Below are 22,272 nucleotides of genomic sequence, written 5' to 3'. Positions count from 1 at the left end.
TTGTCTTCTGTAGTGGCTGCTCCCATGTTGGGGGTGTAGATATTTATAATTGTTAGCTCCTCTTGTTGGTTAGACCCTTTAAGAGTGATATAGTGTCCTTCTGTATCTCTAACTACAGTCTTTGGCCTGAAATCTAATTTGTCTGACATGAGAATTGCTACCCCAGCTTTATTTGAGGTCTGTTGGCATGGAAAATGGCTCCCCATCCCTTCACTTTCAGTCTGGATGTATCTTTAGGTTCAAAATGAGTCTCTTGTAGACAGAAAATCCAATCTGCAATCCTGTGGCATTTATTGGAGCATTTAGGCCATTCACATTGACAGTGAGTATTGAGAGATATGATTTTTACATTGTCATGTTGCCTGTGAAGTCCTTTTTTCTATAGATTGTCTGTGTAAATTTCTGTTCTGTATCACTCTTGGGGTTTTTCTCCTTTTACAGAATCCCATTACTATCTCTTGCAGAGCTGGCTTGGTGGTCATATATTCTTTCAGTTTCTGCCAGTCTTGACAGCTCCTTGTCTTCCACCCATTCTGAATGACAGCCTTGCTGGATACAGTACCCTTGGCTGCAAGTTCTTTGCATTTGGTACCCTGAATATGTCTTGCAAGCCATTTCTGGCTTGCCAAGTCTCTGTGGACAGGTCTGACATTATTCTGATGTTCTTCCCTCTGTACCTAAAAATCTCTTCCCCCTCACCATTTTCAAGATTGTTTCTTTGGATCTAATATTTGTGTGGTGTCAGTCTGTTCTCATTGATCTTGGGAAGCGTCCTCTCTGCCTCTTGGCCATGAAAGCTTGTTTCCATCCCCAGATTAGGGAAGTTCTCAGCTACGATTTGCTCAAATATACCTTCTAGACTTCTCTCTTCCTCCACCTCCTTGGGGATCCCAATCATTCTGATATTGGAACATTCTTTGAGTTGGTAATCTGTCTCAGCTTGATTTCTTGAAATTGGATTTGTTTTTCCCAGGCCACCTCTTTTTCCCTCTTTTCTATGATCTTATCCTCTAACTCACTAATTCATTCTTCTGCCTCATTTACCCTGGTAGTCAGAGCATCCAGTTTAGACTGCATTTCGTTCATTACATTTTTAAGATCTGCCAGATTAGATCTCTTTTCAGCTCTTAGAGATTCCATATTTTTGTTAATATTTTTCTCAAGCCTAGATATCACCTTGATAATTGTTACTCTGAAGTCCATTTCTGACAATTTGGTTATATACATATCCATTAATTCTGCGGCAGAGGCTGCAGTCTCTGTTTCTTTCCTTTGCTGGGGTTCCTGCTCCTCGTCAATCTTTTTTTTTTTTTTTAATGTTTTTCTAGAGTATTATGTTTGTCACCATACAGTCAATCTGGTTTCTGATGTAAAGTTCGATGATTCATTAGTTGTGTATAACACCCAGTGCACCATGCAATATGTGCCCTCCTTACTACCCATCACCAGTCTATCCCATTACCCTTCACCCCCTCTGAAGCCCTCAGTTTGTTTCTCATAGTCCATAGGCTCTCATGCTTCATTCCCCCTTGTGATTACCCCTCCCCTTTCTTTATCCCTTTCTTCCCCTACCGATCTTCCTAGTTCTTCTGTTCCACAGATGAGAGAAATCATATGATAGTTGTCTTTCTCTGCTTGACTTATTTCACTTAGCAGTATCTCCTCCAGTGCCATCCATGTTGCAGCAAATGTTGAGAACTCTTTCTTTCTGATAGCTGAGTAATATTCCATTGCATATATGGACCACAACTTCTTAATCCAGTCATATGTTGAAGGGCATCTCGGCTCCTTCCATGATTTAGCTATTGTGGACATTGCTGCTATGAACATTGGGGTGCATATGGCCCTTCTCTTCACTATGTCTGTATCTTTGGGATAAATACCTAGTAGTGCAATGGCTGAGTCATAGGGTAACTCAATTTTTAACTTTTTAAGGGACCTCCACACTGTTTTCCAGAGTGGCTGTACCAACTTGCATTCCCACCAATAATGTAGGAGGGATCCCCTTTCTCCACATCCTCTCCAGCAATTGTTGTTTCTTGCCTTGTCTATTTTTGCCATTCTAACTGGCATAAGGTGGTATCTCAGGTGGTTTTTTTTTTTTTTAAGTCACCATAGAGTACATCCTCGGTTGCCAATGTAAGGCTCGATGATTCATTAGTTGTGTATAATACCCAGTGCACCATGCAATATGTGCCCTCCTTACTACCCATCACCAGCCTATCCCATTCCCCCAACCCCCTCCCCTCTGTAGCCCTCAGTGTGTTTCTCATAGTCCATAGTCTCTCATGTTTCATTCCCCCTTCTGATTACCCCCCTTTCTTTATCCCTTTCTTCCCCTACTGATCATTCTAGTTCTTATGTTCCATAGATGAGAGAAATCATATGATAGTTGTCTTTCTCTGCTTGACTTATTTCACTTAGCATTATCTCCTCCAGTGCTGTCCATGTTGTAGCAAATGTTGAGAACTCGTTCTTTCTGATAGGTGAGTAATATTCCATTGTATATATGGACCACAACTTCTTAATCCAGTCATCTGTTGAAGGACATCTCGGCTCCTCCCACGATTTAGCTATTGTGGACATTGCTGCTATGAACATTGGGGTGCATATGGCCCTTCTCTTTACTACGTCTGTATCTTTGGGGTAAACACCCAGTAGTGCAATGGATGGATCATAGGGTAGCTCAATTTTTAACTTTTTAAGGGACCTCCACACTGTTTTCCAGAGTGGCTGTACCAACTTGCATTCCCACCAACAATGTAGGAGGGATCCCCTTTCTCCACATCCTCTCCAACATTTGTTGTTTCTTGCTTTGTCTATTTTTGCCATTCTAACTGGCATAAGGTGGTATCTCAGTGTGGTTTTGATTTGAATTTCCTTGATGGCTAATGATTTTGAACATTTTTTCATGTGTCTGTTAGCCATTTGTATGTCATCATTGGAAAAGTGTCTATTCATATCTTCTACCCATTTTTTGATTTGTTTCTTTCTCTCATATTGAGTTTGAGAAGTTCTTTGTAGGTCTTGGATACCAGTCTTTTATCTGTAGCATCATTTGCAAATATCTTCTCCCATTCCATGGGCTTCCTCTTAGTTTTTTTGACTGTTTCCTTGGTTGTGCAGAAGCTTTTTATCTTGATGAAGTCCCACAAGTTCATTTTATCTTTTCTTTCTCTTGTCTTTGGAGATGTGTCATGGAAAAAGTTGCTGTGGTCAATGACAAAAAGGTTGCTGCCTATGCTCTCTTCTAGGATTTTGATGGATTCCTGTCTCACATCGAGGTCTTTCATCCATTTGGAGTTTATTTTTGTGTATGGTGTGAGAGAGTGGTCAAGTTTCATTCTTTTGCATGTAGCTGTCCAATTTTCCCAGCACCATTTGTTGAAGAGACTGTCTTTTTTCCACCGGATGTTTTTTCCTGCTTTATCAAAGATTAGTTCCCCAAAGAGCTGAGGGTCTATTTATGGGTTCTCTATTCTGTTCCACTGGTCTATTTGTCCGTTTTTGTGCCACTACCATGCTGTCTTTGTGATCACAGCTTTGTAGTACAGCTCGAAATCTGGCATTGTGATGCCCCCAGCTTTATATTTCCTTTTCAACAGTTCCTTGGCAATTTGGGGTCTTTTCTGGTTCCATACAAATTTAAGGATTATTTGTTCCAGTTCTTTGAAAAATGTCCTCGGTATTTTGATCGGGATGGCATTGAGAGTGTAGATTGCTCTGGGTAGCATGAACATTTTAACTATGTTAATCCTCCCAATCCATGAGCATGGAATATTTTCCCATCTTTTTGTGTCTTCCTCAATGTCTTTCAAGAGTGATTTATAGTTTCTAGAATAAAGGTCCTTTACGTCTCTGGTTAAGTTAATTCCAAGGTAACGTATGGTTTTTGGTGCTATTATAAATGGGATGGATTCCTTAATTTCTCTTTCTTCAGTCTCATTCTTTTGTATAGAAATGCAACTGATTTCTGAGCATTGATTTTGTATCCTGCCACATTACTGAATTGCTCTATAACTTCTAATAATTTGGGTGTGGATTCTTTTGGGTTTTCCATATAGAGAATCATGTCATCTGTGAAGAGAGGTATTTTGACTTCTTTGCCGATTTGGATAAATTTGATCACTTTTTGTTGTCTGATTGCTGTTGCAAGTACTTTTGTTGAATATAATATGGTGAGAGTGGGCATCCTTTTCATGTTCCTGATCATAAAGGAAAGTCTACCAGCTTTTCCCCACTGAGAATGATATTTGCTGTAGGGTTTTCATAGATGGTTTTTATGAGATTGAGGAATGTACCCTTTATGCCTCTATGCCTACAGTCTGAAGTTTTTTAATCAGGAAAGGATGCTGTATTTTGTAAAATATTTACTCTGCATCTATTGAAAGAATCATATGATTTTGGAATTTTTCTTTCGGGTTAAAATGTATGACAACTTTCAATTTGCGAATGTGGAACCACCCTTGCATCCCAGGGATGAATCCCACTGGTCTGATGGATAATCCTTTTAATGTACTCTTGGATTCTATTAGCCAGGATCTTGTTAAGGATTTTGGCATCCATATTCATTAGGGAAATCAGTCTGTAATTCTCCATTTTGATGGGGTCTTTGCCTGGTTTGGGGATCAAGGTAATATTGGTGTCATAGAATGAGTTTGATAGCTCTCCTTCTGTTTCTATTTTTTGAGACAGCTTTAGGAGAAAGGTATTATTTCTTCTTTGAACTTTTGGTAGAATTCCCCAGGAAATCCGTCCGGTCCTGGAATTTTGATTTTTGGAAGGTTTTTAATCACTGTTTCAATCTCTTCATAATTAATTGGCCTGTTTAAAGAATCAATTTCTTCCTGTTTCAGTCTTGGTAGTTTAGAGGTTTCCAGGGAGGCCTCCATCTCTTCCAGATTGCTTAATTTATTGGCATAAAGCTGTTGATAAAAGTTTCTAATAATCCTTCCAATTTCATTGGTGTTGGTTGTGACCTCTCCTTTTTCATTCATAATTTTATTAATTTGGGTCCTTTCTCTATTCTTTTGGATAAGTCTTGCCAGTGGTCTGTCAATTTTATTGATTCTGCCAAAGAACCAACTTCTAGTTCTGTTGATTTGCTCTACTGTGCTCCTGGTTTCTAATTCATTGATTTCTGCTCTAATCTTGGTCAACTGCTTCCTCGTGCGTTGATTAGGTCTGTCCCTCTGTTGCTGTTCCAGCTTCTTGAGGTGAGAATATAAAAACTGCATTTTAGATTTTTCTATTCTTTTGAATGATGCTTGGATGGCTACATATTTTCCCCTTAGGACTGCCTTTGCAGTATCCCATAGGTTTTGGACTGTTGTGTTTTCATTCTCGTTGGTCTCCATAAATTGTTTAAATTGATTTTTGACTTCCTGGTTTATCGAATCATTCCTGAGCAGGAAGGTTCTTAGTCTCCAAGTGTTGGAGTTTCTTCCAAATTTTTTCTTGTGGTTGAGTTCCAATTTCAAAGCGCTGTGGTCTGAGAATATGCAGGGAATAATTTCAGTCTTTGGTATCAGTTGAGACCTGTTTGGGTCCCAGAACATGGTCTATTCTTGAGAATGTTCCATGGGCATTAGAATAGAATGAGTATTCTTTGGCTCTGGGGTGTAGTGTTCTATATATTTCTATAAGGTCCAACTCATCGAGTATGACATTCAAAGCTCTTGTTTCTTTGTCGCTTTTTGCATGGGTGTTCTGTCTATTTCTGATAGTAGAGTGTTGAGGTCCCCTACTATTCACGTATTTTTATCTATATGTCTCTTTATTCTGGTTAAGAGTTGGCTTGTGTATCTTGCTGTCCCCTGTTGGGGGCATAGATATTTAGAATTGTCATATCCACTTGTTGGATACATCCTTTAAGAATAATATAGTGCCCTTCTGTGACTCTAACTATAGTCTTTAGTTTAAAATCTAATCTGTTTGATATGAGAATTGTTACCCCAGCTTTCTTTTGAGGTCCATTGGCGTGTAAGATGGTATTCCATCCCTTTACTTCAGTCTGGGTGTATATTTAGATTCAAAATGAGTCTCTTGTAGACAGCAAATGGATGGGTCATGTCTTTTTATCCAATCTGCAACCCTATGGAGTTTCATGGGAGCATTTAGGCCATTTACATTGAGACTGATTATTGAGAGATATGATTTTAATGATGCCATGTTGCCAGTAAAGTCTTTGTTTCTATAGATCGTGACTTTCTGTTCTGTATCACTCTTGGGGCCTTTTTACATTTATAGATCCCCTTTAATATCTCCTGTAGGGCTGGTTTCATGGTTACAAAATTGGTCAATGACTGGCGATTCCAGAAGTTCTTTATTTCTCCATGAATTCTGAATGACAGCCTTGGTGGATAAAGGATCCTTGGCTACATGTTTTTCTCTGAAAGAGCTTATAAAATGCCTCCCCCCCCCAACTCTTTTTCTCATTCCAGGTCTGTGCAGACAGGTCTGACGTAATTCTGATACCTTTGCCTTGGTACATGAGAAATTTCTTTGCCCTTGCCGCTTTCAATACTGTATCCTTGGATCTAATATTTGCATATTGCACTATAACATGACGTGGTGTAGGTTTGTCGTGGTTGAGCTTGGGAGGGGTCCTCTCTGCCTCTTGGACATGAATGCTTGTTTCCCTTGCTAGATAGGGGAGTTTTCAGCTACAATTTGTTCAAATATCTCTTCTAGACCTCCGTTTTTCTCCACCCCCTTGGGGATGCCAATGATTCTGACATTGGAACGTTTCATTAAGTCAGTAATCTCCCGTAACCTACATTCTTGAGATTGGATTTTTTTGATCCAATTTTCTATTTTAGCTTTCTCTTCTACTAACCCTACCTCCAATTCATTGATATGTTCTTCTGCCTCATTCACCCTGGCCGACAGAGCCTCTAGTTTTGACTGCATTTGGCTCATAGAATTTTTCATTTCTGTCAGATTTGCTCTCATTTCTGCCCTTAGAGATTCTATATTCTCATTAACATTTCCGTTAATACTTTTTTCAAGTCTACACATCATCTTGACCATTGTTACTCTGAACTCCATTTCTGATAATTTGGTTATATCCATATCCATTAGTTCTGTGGCAGAGGCCACAGACTCATTGTCTTTTCTTTGCAGAGGGGGATTTCTCCTTCTCATCATTCTGATGAGGAGAGGTTACGGGGTTGTCCAGAGCCCAAATTTTTGACTAGGACCCCGGCCGTGCGCCCTTGTTTTATAGGGATCTTAGGGATGTGGCCTTCTTGATTTTTCAGCCTGCCTTCTCAGGGAGGGGCCTGCTGCGCTGATACTCAGGCACACCTGTTTGGGTAGATTCTCCGTGTCCCCTGTGAGGGGGGATGGGGATGGGCACACTTTGAGCTGATATTTCCAGGCTTTTGTTCTCTGGCGGCCCTCCCTGGCAATTTGCTGTGCCTCTTCTGAGAGTCAGAGCAGCAGTAGCTGAATCTCAGCCTCTGTCTCAGAACAGAGGGATCATGGACCGTTCTCCACTGATGTTCTGGCCACTTTAACTCTGTTTCTGTTGGTGCTGCTCAACCCTGCAGTGTCCCACGATGTGCACCCCACACCTGGCGTCCCAGCCCTCACTTCCAGGGCTTACGCATCTCTGTCCTTTGTGTTTCTAACACCGCCAGCCGCCAGCTGACAGCCGCCCTTGCGTGCTCTGGAGCTCCTGGTCTTAGTCTGGTTCCAGTGAGCACACCGGAGCTCTGTTTCAGTTTGGTGGTGCACGTTCCCTGGCTCACAGTCTTAGTCTGCTCTCTCATGGCTGCTAGTCCATGAGTCTAACCTCTCCCCCGTGCAGGTGGCTACCGCTTCCCTGGGCCCGAATGCGGCAGCTCCCTCCCCCTTCCATTTATCTTCTAATATCTGTGTGCGGTTTCACAGCTCCCCACATCGTACCTCAATACTCATCGCTCGAGATGTTCATTTGTAGAGATCCAGAGGTATCTTCCTGTGTCTCAGGCTGATTCCATGGATGTTCAGGCAGGTCTGTTACCTATCCAACTCGACTAAGGGGACCAGCTGAAAAATGGGTCCCCTACTCCTCCACCATCTTAACTCCAAGTTCCTTCTTTTTCTTTTTTCAAAATGTGGTTTGCTGGCTTCCACCTCGAGCAGCCTGTTCTGAATTATAGGGTATATTCCCCAGTAAGCTCAGGCTGTGCGTCTTGGCCCCCAGAAATGGGACGTCCCTCATTGTCATTCTGATGAGGTGTGGTTGTGGGAATGTACAGAGTCCAAACTATTGACCAGGACCCAAGCAAGATGCACCTGTTTTATAGGGACCTTAGGGATGTGGGCCTCTTGTTCTTCCAGCCTGCTTTCTGGGGGAGGGGCATGTTGTACTGATACTCAGGCAACCCTGTTTGGACAGAGTTGTCCTGCACCCTCGAGACCAACTGCCAGAGATGTTCTGTTTATAGAGCTCCAGATATATCTTCTTACATCTCAGGCTGATTTCGTGGGTGTTCAGAATGGTCTGGTAGGTTTCCAGTTCAATTCCAGGGACCAGTTTAAATAGGGTCCCCTACTCCCCCACCATCCCCCCCCCCCAGAATACCTAGTTTAGACTGCATCTCATTCATAGCATTTTTAAGTTTTGTCTGATAAACTCTCATTTCTGCCCTTAGGGATTCTATGTTGCCATTAATGGTTTTCTCAAATCTAGCTATTGTCTTCACAATTGTTATCCTGATGTCCGTTTCTGACATCTTGCTTATATCCATACCCATTAGGTCTGTGGGAGAGGTCATTGTCTCTGGTTATTTTCTTTGTTGGCAGTGTCTCCTCCTAATCATTCTGTTGAGAGGTGGCTGAGGGAATGTAGAGAGTTGAAAATATACACCACAATCCAGGCAGGGTACACCCTGGGGTAGTTCAGAGCAATTGCAAGCCCCCACCAAAAAACAAATACTGAGACAAAATGAAACCCAAGAATAAGATTTATGAAGTTCAGGAGAAAGGTGAGGTATTGGGAGAGGGACTCTCCTCTCTCAATGTGGGTGAGGTAGGGTGTTTCAGTTCTTGGGTGTATTTTGTTGACTTTATTAGGGAACACTATTTCCCAGAGTTACAGGGAAATTATATCTGAGATATAGATACATGATAGATAGATAGATAGATAGATAGATAGATAGATAGATAGATGATAGATAGATAGATAGATAGATAGATAGATAGATAGATAGATAGATAGAAGTAGATGATAGATCTATCTATCTATCATCTATCTATCTATCTATCTATCTATCTATCTATCTATCTATCTCAATAGGGAAAAAAGAACTACTTTGAAGCTTATATCATCTATCTACCATCTATCTATCTATCTATCTATCTATCATCTATCATCTATCTATCATCTATCTATCTATCATCATCATCATCTATTATCTATCTATCTATCATCTATCTATCATCTATCAATCTATATATAAAGAAAAAGAAGAAAGTATAGGTGTGAAAAAAATACAAGTGAAAAAGTTACTATAGAATATGTTGTATTAAACATCTAGTTGAAATGATAAATATGTAAAAAACCAAACCAAACCAAAACCCAGAGAAGAAACATGAGGAAGAATTTAGTAAAAAATGTCTAAGAAATACACAGGCCATGAGGCAACACCAGGAGCCCAATATACTGTTGTCCCCTGGTTGGGGTTTTACAGTTTTATGCGGACCCTTGGGTGGTCGTCCTCTTGTTCTTCCAGCTTGTCTTCTGGGGGAGAGGTCTACCACGTTGTTTTTCAGGAAACCCTGCTTAGGCGGAGTTGCCCTGCCACCTATCAGGGGGCTGGGATCTGTGGAAAATGGTTTTTTAGACTTTTGTTCTCTGGCAGCTTTTCCTGCCTTTTTGGAGGGTCAGAGCGAAGGAAAATGTCTGCTCCCAGACCTCAACCCCTGAGGAGAGAAGCCATAATCTGCTCTTCTCTGAATCCTCCAGAACAGTCTCCCCCTCCCTAAGCTCTGCTGAACACCGCAGCCTCCCTGAGGCGGTGCATGCCACCAGCAATTCTTTCAGTGGTGGACTCAGGCTCCCACTTGTGTCTGCCCCTGTGCCTCCAAAACCTCTAGGGACTCCAGTCTAGGCGGGCATGGGTGGAGGTCACAGTGGTGGCTGGCAAGCGCCCAGGAGTCCATGAACACAGGTGCACACAAGCAGCTGCCCTGGTTCCAGGGTTTGTCCCTTAAGCTCCTGCATTCTGTTTGAGCACTGTTATCAGGCCCTTCCTGACTCACTGCCACCGCTCTGCAAGCTATTGCTGGTCCCCAGGTATAGGATGCTTTTTCACTGAGGTATTACATTAATTTCCAGTGGCTAGGTTCTGGTGGCTCCCTCCTCCTTCTGTTTGTCCTCTGATATCTGTCCATGCAATCAACTCCAATCTTTGTATCTCCCAACTGATGATCCTCTACCCTGTTAGAAATCCGGATGTATAATCTTACATCTCAGGCTGATTTCATGGCTGTTCAGAATGTCTTGGTAGATATCCAGCTAATTCAGGGGACTGGTTGAAACAGAGTCCCCCATTCCTCCACCATCTTGCCCTTCCCTCTCTAAGTCTTTCACCACTGATGGGTGGAATGAATATGGCAGCACCCCGCTTTCTAGCCCTGAAGCTCAAAATTTGCACCCCCGTAACACACATTCTTCAGTGAGCTCTCACGGAAAAGCAATCAATCACTCTTGTTTCTCTAGCTTCTGGGTTTCTTTTTTCTTTTTTTCTTTCTTTTTTTTTTAAGAACAGTTCTCAAGCATTTCATTATTTTATTTTATTTTTATTGTGTTCAATTAGGCAACAAGTAGTTCATCATTACTTGTTGATGTACTGCTCAATGATTCATTAGCTGCATATAACACCCAGCACTCATCATATCATGTGCCCTCCTCAATGCCCATCACCCAGCTACCCCATTCCCCCACCCCTCCCTTCTGTAACCCTCAGCTTGGCTCCTGGAGTCCAGAGTCTCTCATGGTTTGTCTCCATCTCTGATTTCTTCCCATTCAGTTTTCCCTACCTTCCCCTGTGGTTGTCGATGCTAGTCCTTATGTTCCACATATGAGTTAACCATATGATAATTGTCTTTCTCTGCTTAACTTGTTTCACTCAGCATAATCCCCTCCAGTTCCATCCATGTTGATGCAAATGGTGGGTTTTCATCCTTTCTGATGGCCAAGTAATATTCCATTATATATATGGACCACATCGTCTCCATCCATTCATTTGTTGAAGGTCATCTCAGCTCTTCCCACAGTTTGGCTATCGTGGACATTGCTGCTATGAACATTGGGGTGCCTGTTCTCTCTCTTCACAGATTACATGACACTTTATGTGAAAAACCCAAAAGACACCACCCCCAAATTACTAGAACTCATACAGCAATTCAGCAACATGGCAGGATCCAATATCAATGCACAGAAATCAGCTACATTTCTAACACTAACAGTCAAACTGTAGAAAGAGAAATTAAGGAATTTATTCCATTTACAATAGTACCAGAAACCATAAGATACCTAGGAATAAACCTAATCAAAGAGGTAAAGGATCTATACTCTAGAAACTATAGAACACTTATGAAAGAAACTGAGGAAGACTCAAAGAGATGGAAAAACATCCCATGCTCATGGATTGGAAGAATAAGCATTGTGAAAATGTTCGTGCTGCTCAGAGCATTCTAGACTTTGAAGGCATTTCCTATCAAAATACCATTGACATATTTCACAGAGCTGGAACAAACAATCCTAAAATTTGTATGGAACCAGAAAAGACACTGAATCACCAGGGGATTATTCAAAATGAAAAACAAAGCTGGGAACATCACAATTCTTGACTTCAAGCTATCTTACAAAGCTGTGATCACCAAGACAGCATGGTATTGGCACACACACAGACACAGAGATCAATGGAACAGAATAGAGACTCCAGAAATAGACCCTCAAATTTATGATCAATTAATCTTTGACAAAGCAGGAAAAAACATCCAATGGAAAAAGACAGTCTCTTCAATAAATGGTGTTGGGAAAATTGGACCCCTACATGTAGAAGAATGTAACTAGACTGTTTTCTTACACCATACGAAAAAAGATAATGTCAAAATGGATGAGAAACCTCAATGTGAGACAGGAAGCCATCAAAACCCTAGAGGAGAACACAGGCAGCAACCTCTTTGACATCAGCCACAGCAACTTCTTTCAAGACATATCTCTAAAGGCAAAAAAAACAAAAGCAAAAATGAACTTTTGGGACTTCATCAAGATAAAAAGCTGCTGCACAGTCAAGGAAACAGTGAACAAAACTAAGAGGCAACCAATGGAATGGAAGAAGATATTTGCAAATGACACTCCAGATAAAAGACTGGTATCCCAGATCTATAAAGAACTGCTCAAACTCAATTCCCAAAAAAGCAAATAATCAAGTCAAAAATGGTCAGAAGACATGAACAGACACGTCTCCAAAGAAGACATATAGATGGCTAAAAGACACATGAAAAAAAATGTTCAACATCATTAGTCATTAGGGAAAATCAAATCAAAACCAAAATAAGATACCAACTTATACCACTTAGAATGGCTAAAATTAACAAGACAGGAAACAATAACTGTTGATGAGGATGTGGAGAAAGGCAAACCCAGTTACATTGTTGGTGGGAATGGAAGTTGGTACATCCACTCTGGAAAACTTATGGAGGTTCCTCAAATGTTAAAAATAGAGCTACACCATGACCCAATAATTGCACAACTAGGTATATGCCTTAAAGATACAGATTGAGTGAAAAGAAGGGGCACCTGCACATCATTAGTTTTGATGTGGTGTTCAACAATTCATTAGTTTCATGTCCCCAGAATTCTGTGTTCACACTGTGTCCGAGAATTTTCTTTTTCTTTTTTATTCCTCAGGCATGTGATTGAATTTCAAAAGTCCAAATGTTAGGGACTGCTGGTTGTGGGGTGGAGGGGGAGTACTGTGTGGATCCCTGCTGTTCCTCCTTCCAAGTTTCTGCCTTTGGCTGGTCTGACCCAGGAATGTGGTCACAGGACCAAGCAGTGCTTCCACTTTATAGTAATACAAAGCACAAAGCCGGCACCTAGCCTCAGTGTTCTTAGCTGGCTTACATGCTCCTATGCCTGGGAACAGTGCAGCACTAGGGTCCCACCCATTCTTCTGGCAACCACAGGGATCCTCAGACCAAGCTGCCACACCTGGGAATCTGACTCAATATGCCACCTGACCACCTATACACATCCCCATATAGCAGGCTTCTAAAAGTTCCAATGTTGCATGCCACTGCTTATAATAGTTTGCAGTAGCTTCCTCAAGTGGCTGCCTCACCTCCAATATATCCTCAGCTATATCTCACTGGATTCAAGTCTCTGTACCTTCTGCCTTCCAAAAGGTGGTAGATTTTCTACTTACAGACTTCAAGTATTTGTTTTCTCAGACCTCCAATGATTTCTTAGGTGTTCAAAATGTTTTGATAACTATTTCATTGTTTTTGAGGGAGGAGACAAATTTGGAGTCCACCAGCTCCTCCGTCATCTTAACTTCTTCCCCCCATATTCAATATATTACTAGAAGTCCTAGCCAGAGCAATTAGACAAAAAAAAGTAGTAAAATTAATCCTAATCATAAAAAGATATGTAAAACTGTTTCTGTTTGCAGATATGATCTCATATATAAATAAGTCTAAAGTCTCCAGCAAAAACTATTCAAAATCATAAACAAATTCAGTCAAGTTTCAGGAAAGAAAACTAAATACTCAAATCAGTTGCATTTCAACACATTAAAATGAAGGATCTGAAAAATAACTAAAGATAATAAGTCCATTTATAAGAGTATTGAAATATGAGGAAGAAATTAACCAAAGAGGTATAGGTCTGTACACTGAAAATTAGAAGACACTGAAAAAGACACAAATAATTAAAAAGTTGTCACAATTGTGTGAATGAGATGAAGTAATATTGTTAAAATATCCATACTCTCCAAACTGATCTGTAGATATAACCCACACATAGAACTATAGATTCACTAAAATTTTCAATTGTATTTTCACTGATATAGAAATAAACAATACTAAAATCTGTATGGAACAACAAAAGACCAAACATAGCAAAAGCAATCTTCAGAAAGAAGGAAAAAGCTGAAGGTGTAATTAAATTCAAACTCATTGTGCTCAAGACACAACAGACAAATAAGATGAGAAGGCTAAGTGTTGGGGTTAAGAAAGTGAGTTGATTCAAAAAGTCAGCATGCTTAGATGATGGTGGACTGTTGTCTAAAGAACCATGGTAACATGGCATGAAATGTGAGCTGGGGAACACAGCATGAGCACTCTGAAAACCAGAGCTCTGGAGTGCATGCAAACCACACTGAAAAGGAGCTACAGAGAGTGCGGGGGGACTGGTGACTGGTGGCTGGTGGCTGGCAGTGTTAGAAACAAAAAGGACAGAGATGCGCAGGCCCTGGAAGTGAGGGCTGAGCAGCACCAACAGAAACAGAGTTAAAGTGGCCAGAATACCAGTGGAGAACCATCTGTAATCCCTCTGTTCTGAGACAGAGGCTGAGATTTGGCTACTGCTGCTTTGATTCTCAGAAGAGGCACAGCAAACCGCCAGGGAGGGCCACCAGAGAACTAAAGCCTAGAAATACCGGCTCAGTGTGCCCATCCCCATCCCCCTCACAGGGGACACAGAGAATCTACCCAAACAGGTGTGCCTGAGTATCAGCATGGCAGAGCCATCCCCCAGAAGACAGGCTAAAAAGTCAAGAAGCCCACATCCCTAAGATCCCTATAAAACAAGGGCGCATGGCCTGGGTCCCGGTCAATAATTTGGGCTCTGGACAACCCCGTAACCTCTCCTCATCAGAATGATGAGAAGGAGAAATCCCCCTCTGCAAAGAAAAGACAATGAATCTGTGGCCGCTGCCACAGAACTAATGGATATGGATATAACCAAATTATCAGAAATGGAGTTCAGAGTAACAATGGTCAAGATGATGTGTAGACTTGAAAAAAGTATTAATGGAAATATTAATGAGAATATAGAATCTCTAAGGGCGGAAATGAGAGCGAATCTGGCATAAATTAAAAATTCTATGAGCCAAATGCAGTCAAAATTAGATGCTCCGATGGCCAGGGTGAATGAGGCAGAAGAACATATCAATGAATTGGAGGTAGGGCTAGTAGAAGAGAAAGCTAAAATAGAAAATTGGATCAAAAAAATCCAATCTCAAGAATGTAGGTTACAGGAGATTACTGACTCAATGAAATGTTCCAATGTCAGAATCATTGGCATCCCCAAGGGGGTAGAGAAAAACGGAGGTCTAGAAGAGATATTTGAACAAATTGTAGCTGAAAACTTCCCTAACCTAGCAAAGGAAACAAGCATTCGTGTCCAAGAGGCAGGGAGGACCCCTCTCAAGCTCAACCATGACAAAAACCACGTCACATCATACTGCAATTCACAAATATTAGATCCAAGGATACAGTATTGAAAGTGGCCAGGGCAAAGAAATTTCTCACGTACCAAGGCAAAGGTATCAGAATTACGTCAGACCTGTCTGCACAGACCTGGAATGAGAGAAAGTGTTGGGAGGGGATTTTAAAAGCTCTTTCAGAGTAAAACATGTAGCCAAGGATCCTTTATCCACTAAGGCTGTCATTCAGAATTGATGGAGAGATAAAGACATTCCAGAATCGCCAGTCATTGGTCAATTTCATAACCACGAAATCAGTCCTACAGGAGATATTAAGGAGGGTTGTATAAATGTAAAAAGGCCCCAAGAGTGATACAGAACAGAAAGTCACAATCTATAGAAACAAAGACTTTACTGGCAACATGGCATCATTAAAATCACATCTCTCAATAATCAGTCTCAATGTAAATGGCCTAAATGCTCCCATAATGACACAGGGTTGCAGATTGGATAAAAAGACATGACCCACCCATTTGCTGTCTACAAGAGACTCATTTTGAACCTCAAGATACATACAGAATGAAAGTAAAGGAATGGAATACAATCTTTCATGCCGATGGAGCTCAAAATAAAGCTGAGGTAGCAATTCTTACATCAGATAGATTAGATTTTAATCTAAAGACTATAGTTAGAGTCACAGAAGGGCACTATATTATTCTTAAAGGATGTATCCAACAAGTGGATATGACAATTCTAAATATCTATGCCCCCAACAGGGGACAGCAAGATACACAAGCCAACTCTTAACCAGAATAAAGAGACATATAGATAAAAATACGTGAATAGTAGGGGACCTCAACACTCCACTCTCAGCAATAGATAGATCACCTAAGCAGGAAATCAACAAGGAAACAAGAGCTTTGAATGCCATTCTCTCTGAGTTGGACCTCATAGATATATATAGAACACTACACCCCAGAACCAAAGAGTACTCATTCTATTCTAATGCCCATGGAACATTCTCAAGAATAGACCATGTTCTGGGGCACAAAACAGGTCTCAACTGATATCAAAAGGCTGAAATTATTCCCTGCATATTCTCAGACCACAGCGCTTTGAAATTGGAACTCAACCACAAGAAAAAATTTGGAAGAAACTCCAACACTTGGAGACTAAGAACCTTCCTGCTCAGGAATGATTCAATAAACCAGGAAATCAAAAATCAATTTAAACAATTTATGGAGACCAACGAGAATGAAAACACAACAGTCGAAAATCTATGGGACACTGCAAAGGCAGTCCTAAGGGGAAAATACATAGCCATCCAAGCCTCACTCAAAAGAATAGAAAAATCTAAAATGCAGTTTTTATATTCTCACCTCAAGAAGCTGGAACAGCAACAGAGGAACAGGCCTAATCCATGCACGAGAAAGCAGTTGATCAAGATTAGAGCAGAAATCAATGAATTAGAAACTGGGAGCACAGTAGAGCATATCAACAGAACTAGAAGCTGGTCTTTGAAAGAATAAATAAAATTGACAAACCACTGGCATGACTTATCCAAAAGAAAAAAGAAAGGACCCAAATTAATAAAATTATTAATGAAAAGGGAGAGGTCACAACCAACACCAATGAAATTGGAAGGATTATTAGAAACTTTTATCAACGATTTTATGCCAGTAAATTAAGAAATCTGGACGAGATGGAGGATCCTGGAAACCTATAAACTACCAAGACTGAAACAGAAGAAATTGATTCTTTAAACAGGCCAATTATATGAAGAGATTGAAACAGTGATTAAAAACCTTCCAAAAATAAAAATGCCAGGACTGGATGGCTTTCCCGGGGAATTCTAAAAAACATTCAAAGAAGAAATAATACCTATTCTCCTAAAGATATTCCAAAAAATAGAAACAGAAGGAAAGCTACAAAACTCATTCTATGATGCTAATATTACCTTGATCCCAAAACCAGGCAAAGACCCCATCAAAATGGAGAATTACAGAACGATTTCCCTAATGAATATGGATGCCAACATTATCAACAAGATCCTTGCTAATAGAATCCAACAGTACATTAAAAGGATTATCCATCATAACCAAGAGGGATTCATCCCTGGGATGCAAGGGTGGTTCAACATTCACAAATCTATCAGTGTCATAGATTTTATCAGTAAGAAAAAAGCCAAAAATCATATGATTCTCTCAATAGATGCAGAAAAAGCATTTGACAAAATGCAGCATCCTTTCCTGATTAAAACACTTCAGACTGTAGGCATAGAGCATACATTACTCAATCTCATAAAAACCGTCTATGAAAAGCCTACAGCAAATATCATTCTCAATGGAGAAGAGCTGGAAGCCTTTCCCTTAAGATTAGGAACACGATGAGGATGCCCACTCTCACCATTATTATTCAACATATTACTAGAAGTCCTTGCAACAGCAATCAGACAATGAAAAGAGATAAAAGGTATCCAAATCAGCAAAGAAGTGATATGATACTCTATATGGAAAACCCAAAAGAATCCATGCCCAAATTATTAGAAGTTTTAGAGCAATTCAGTAATGTGGTGGGATACAAAATCAATGCTCAGAAATCAGTTGCATTTCTATACACGAAAAATGAGACTGAAGAAAGAGAAATTAGGGAATCCATCCCATTTACAATAGCACCAAAAATCATATGTTATCTCAGAATTAACTTAACCAGAGACGTAAAGGATCTATATTCTAGAAACTAGAAATCACTCTTGAAAGACATTGAGGAAGACACAAAAAGATGGAAAAATATTCCATGCTCATGGATCGGAAGAATTAACATAGTTAAAATGTTCGTGCTACCCAGAGCAATGTACCCTTTTAACGCCATCCCAATCAAAATACCAATGACATTTTTCAAAGAACTGTTACAAACAGCCCTTAAATTTGTGTGGAACCAGAAAAGGCCCTGCATCACCAAAGAAGTTGTTGAAAAGGAAAAACAAAGCTGGGGGCACCATGTTGACCGATTTCAATCTGTCAACAAAGCTGTGATCACAAAGACAGCATGGTACTGGCACAAAAACGGACACGTAGACCAATGGAACAGATTAGAGAACCCAGAAATGGACCCTCAGCTCTTTGGGCAACTAATCTTTGATAAAGCAGGAAAAAACATCCATTGGAAAAAGGACAGTCTCTTCAATAAATGGTGCTGGTAAAATTGGACAGCTACATGCAAAAGAATGAAACTTGACCACTCTCTCACACCATACACAAAGATAAACTCCAAATGGATGAAAGACCTCGATGTGAGACAGGAATCCAATAAAATGCTGGAGGAGAATATAGGCAGCAACCTCTATGACATCGGCCAAAGCAACCTTTTTCATGACACATCTCCAAAGGCAAGAGAAACAAAAGATAAAATGAGCTTGTGGGACTTTATCAAGATAAAAAGCTTCTGCACACTCAAGGAAACAGTCAAAAAAACTAAGAGGAAGCCCACGGAATGAGAGCATATATTTGCAAATGACACTACAGATAAAAGACTGCTATCCAAGATCTACAAAGAATTTCTCAAACTCAATACACAAGAAACAAATAAACAAATAAAAAAATGGGCAGAAGCTATGAAGAGACACTTTTCCAATGAAGACATACAAATGGCTAACAGACACATGAAAAATGTTCAAAAGCAGTAGCCATCAGGGAAATTCAAATCAAAACCACACAGAGATACCACCTTATGCCAGTTAGAATGGCAAAAATTGACAAGGCAAGAAACAACAATTGCTGGAGAGGATGTGGAGAAAAGGGATCCCTCCTACATTGTTGGTGTGTTTGCAAGTTGGTACAGCTGCTCTGGAAAACAGTGTGGATGTCCCTTAAAAAGTTAAAAATTGAGTTACCCTATGACTCAGCCATTGCACTACTGGCTGTTTACCCCAGAGATACAGACATAGTGAAGAGAAGGGCCATATGCACCCCAATGTTCATAGCAGCATTGTCCACAATAGCTAAATCGTGGAAGGAGCTGAGATGCCCTTCAACAGATGACTGGATTAAGAAGTTGTGGTCCATATATACAATGGAATATTACTCAGCTATCAGAAAGAACGAGTTCTCAACATTTGCTGCAACATGGATGGCACTGGAGGAGATAATGCTAAGTGAAATAAGTCAAGCAGAGAAAGACAACTATCATATGATTTCTCTCATCTGTGGAACAGAAGAGCTAAGAAGATCGGTAGGGGAAGAAAGAGATAAAGAAAGGGGAGGGGTAAGCAGAAGGGGGAATGAAGCATGAGGGACTATGGACTATGAGAAACAAACTGAGGGACTCAGAAGGGAGGGGGCGGGGGAATGGCATAGATCGGTGATGGGTAGTAAGGAGGGCTCGTATTGCATGGTGCACTGGGTGTTATATGGAACTAACGAATCATGGAACTTTACATCAGAAACGGGGGAGGTACTGTATGGTGACTAACATAATATAATAAAAAAACATTAAAAAAAAGATCATGAGTATTTTTGTGTGTTTGTTGTGTTTGTGTGTGTTATGGGGACCTCATTTTTGAGTTTGCTCTGGCTGTGCCAAGTGTGGATGCCTCTGCCACAGAGCTAGTGTGAATGTTCTGTGTGAGTGTGTGTGAATGTGTGTGTGTGTGTGTGGTCGTATGTGGATGCCTGTAAGAAAAAGATCAGGGTTTTGTGTGTGTATGTTGTGTATATGTGTGCCGTGGGACCACATTGTGAGTTTGCTAAGGCGGTGACAAGTGTGGATGCCTGTGTTGCAAACCTAGTGTGCGTGCTGTGTGTCTGAGTGTGTGTGTGTGTGTGGCCCATTGTGCATGTCTATAAGAAAAAGACCAAGGGTGTTTGTGTGTGTTTGTTTTCTTTGTGTGTGTTCTGGTGACCATGTTTGTGAGTTTGCGTGGTGGTGGTAGTGTGGATGCCTCTGCCCCAATCCTAGTGTGAGTTCTGTGTGTGTGTGTGTGTGTGTGTGTGTGTCCTTATATGGATGGAGGCAATAAAAACCCTGGGTGTGTGTCTGCTTGTAGTGTACTTTTGTGTTGTCGAGAACACGTTTGTGAGTGGAGAGGGCGGTGCCAAGTGTGGATTACTCCTCTGGATGCCTTGTGTGTGTGTGAAGTTTCTGTGTGTGTGTGTGTGTGTGTGTGTGTGAGGACCATTGTGCATGCCTGTAAGAGAAAGACCACTGGTGTTTGGGTGTGCTTGTTGTTTTTGTATGTGTTGTGGGGACCTCACTTGTGAGTTTGTATGGCGGTGCATAGCGCAGATGACTGTGCCAGAGACCTAGTGTGAGTGCTGTGTGTGTGAGTGTGAGTGTGTGTGCGTGTGTATGTGACCCTATGTGGGTGTCTGTAAGAAAAAAACTCTCGGTTTGTTTCTGTTTGTTGTGTAATTTTGTGTTGTTCAGAACACATTTGTGAGATTGAGAGGTTGGTGCTAAGTAAGGATTCCTCACCTGGATGCCTTGTGTGAGTGCTATGGTTCTGTGTGTGTGTGTGTGTGTTTGTGTGAGACCAATGTGTATCCTGTAATATAAAGACCATGGGTGTTTGTGTGTCTTTGTTGTGTACGTGTGTGTTGTGGGGATCACCTTTCTGAGTTTGCTAGCGAAGTCCAAGTGTGGTTGCCTCTGCCAGGGACTTTGTTTGAGCCCTGTGTGTGTGAGTGTGTGTTTGTGTGTGTGTAAGTCACTATGTGGATGCCTTTTAGAAAAAGACAATGCATGTTTGTGTGTGCTTGTTGTGTACTTCTGTGTTGTGGATACCACGTTTGTGTATTTGCTAGGGCAGATCCAAGTGTGGATACCTCTGCCAGTGTCCTTGTGTGAGTGCTGTGAGTGTATGAGTGTGTGTGTGTGTGTGTGTGTGTGTGTGAGCCCTATGTGGATGCGTTTAAGAAAATGACCATGGGTGTTTGTGAGTGTTTTTTGTGTATGTGTGTGTTTGGGGGACCACCTTCATGAGTTTTTTATGGCAGTGCCAATTGTGGATACCTTTACAAGAGACCTAGTGTGAGTGCTCTGTGTGTGAGTGTGTGTGTGTGTGTTTGTTTGTTTGAATGAGGCCCATTGTGTATGCCTATAAGAAAAGGAGCATGAAGTTTGTGTGTCTTTGCTTGGACGTGATTGTTGTGGGTACCACGTTTGTGAGTTTGTCAGGGTGTGTTCAAGTGTGGATGCCTCTGCCGGACACCTTGTGTGAGTGCTGTGTATGTGTGTGTGTGTGTTTGTGTGTTTGTGTGAGGCCCATTGTGCATGCCTGTAAGAAAAAGACCAAGGGTATTTGTGTGTGGTTGTTTTCTTTGTGTGTGTTCTGGTGACCACGTTTGTGAGTTTGCATGGTGGTGGTAGTGTGGATGCCTCTGCTGCAATCCTAGTGTTAATGCTGTGTGTGTGTGTGTGTGTGTGTGTGTGTGTGTGTGTGTGTGTGTGTGACCCTATATGGATGGATGCAACTAAAAACCCTGGGTGTGTGTCTGCTTGTTGTGTACTTTTGTGTTGTCAAGAACACGTTTGTGAGTTGAGAAAGTGATGCCAAGCATGGATTACTCTCGGATGCTTTGTGTGTGTGTGTTAAGTTTCTGCATGTGTGTGTGTTTGGGTGAGGCCCATTGTGTATGCCTGTAAGAAAACATCATGGGTGTTTGTGTGTCTTTGTTGTGTATGTGTGTGTTGTGTGGACCACCTCTTTGACATTGCTGTCTCGGTGCCAAGTGTGGATGCCTCTGCCACATAGTGTTTGTGCTGTGTGTATGAATGTGTGTGTGTGTTTGTGTGCGGCCCATTGTTTATACCTATAAGAAAAGGAGCATGAAGTTTGTGTGTCTTT

This window comes from Ursus arctos, chromosome Y, assembly GCF_023065955.2.
Source record: "Ursus arctos isolate Adak ecotype North America chromosome Y, UrsArc2.0, whole genome shotgun sequence".
Taxonomy (NCBI): Eukaryota; Metazoa; Chordata; class Mammalia; order Carnivora; family Ursidae; genus Ursus; species Ursus arctos.
This window is presented reverse-complemented; position numbering follows the sequence as displayed.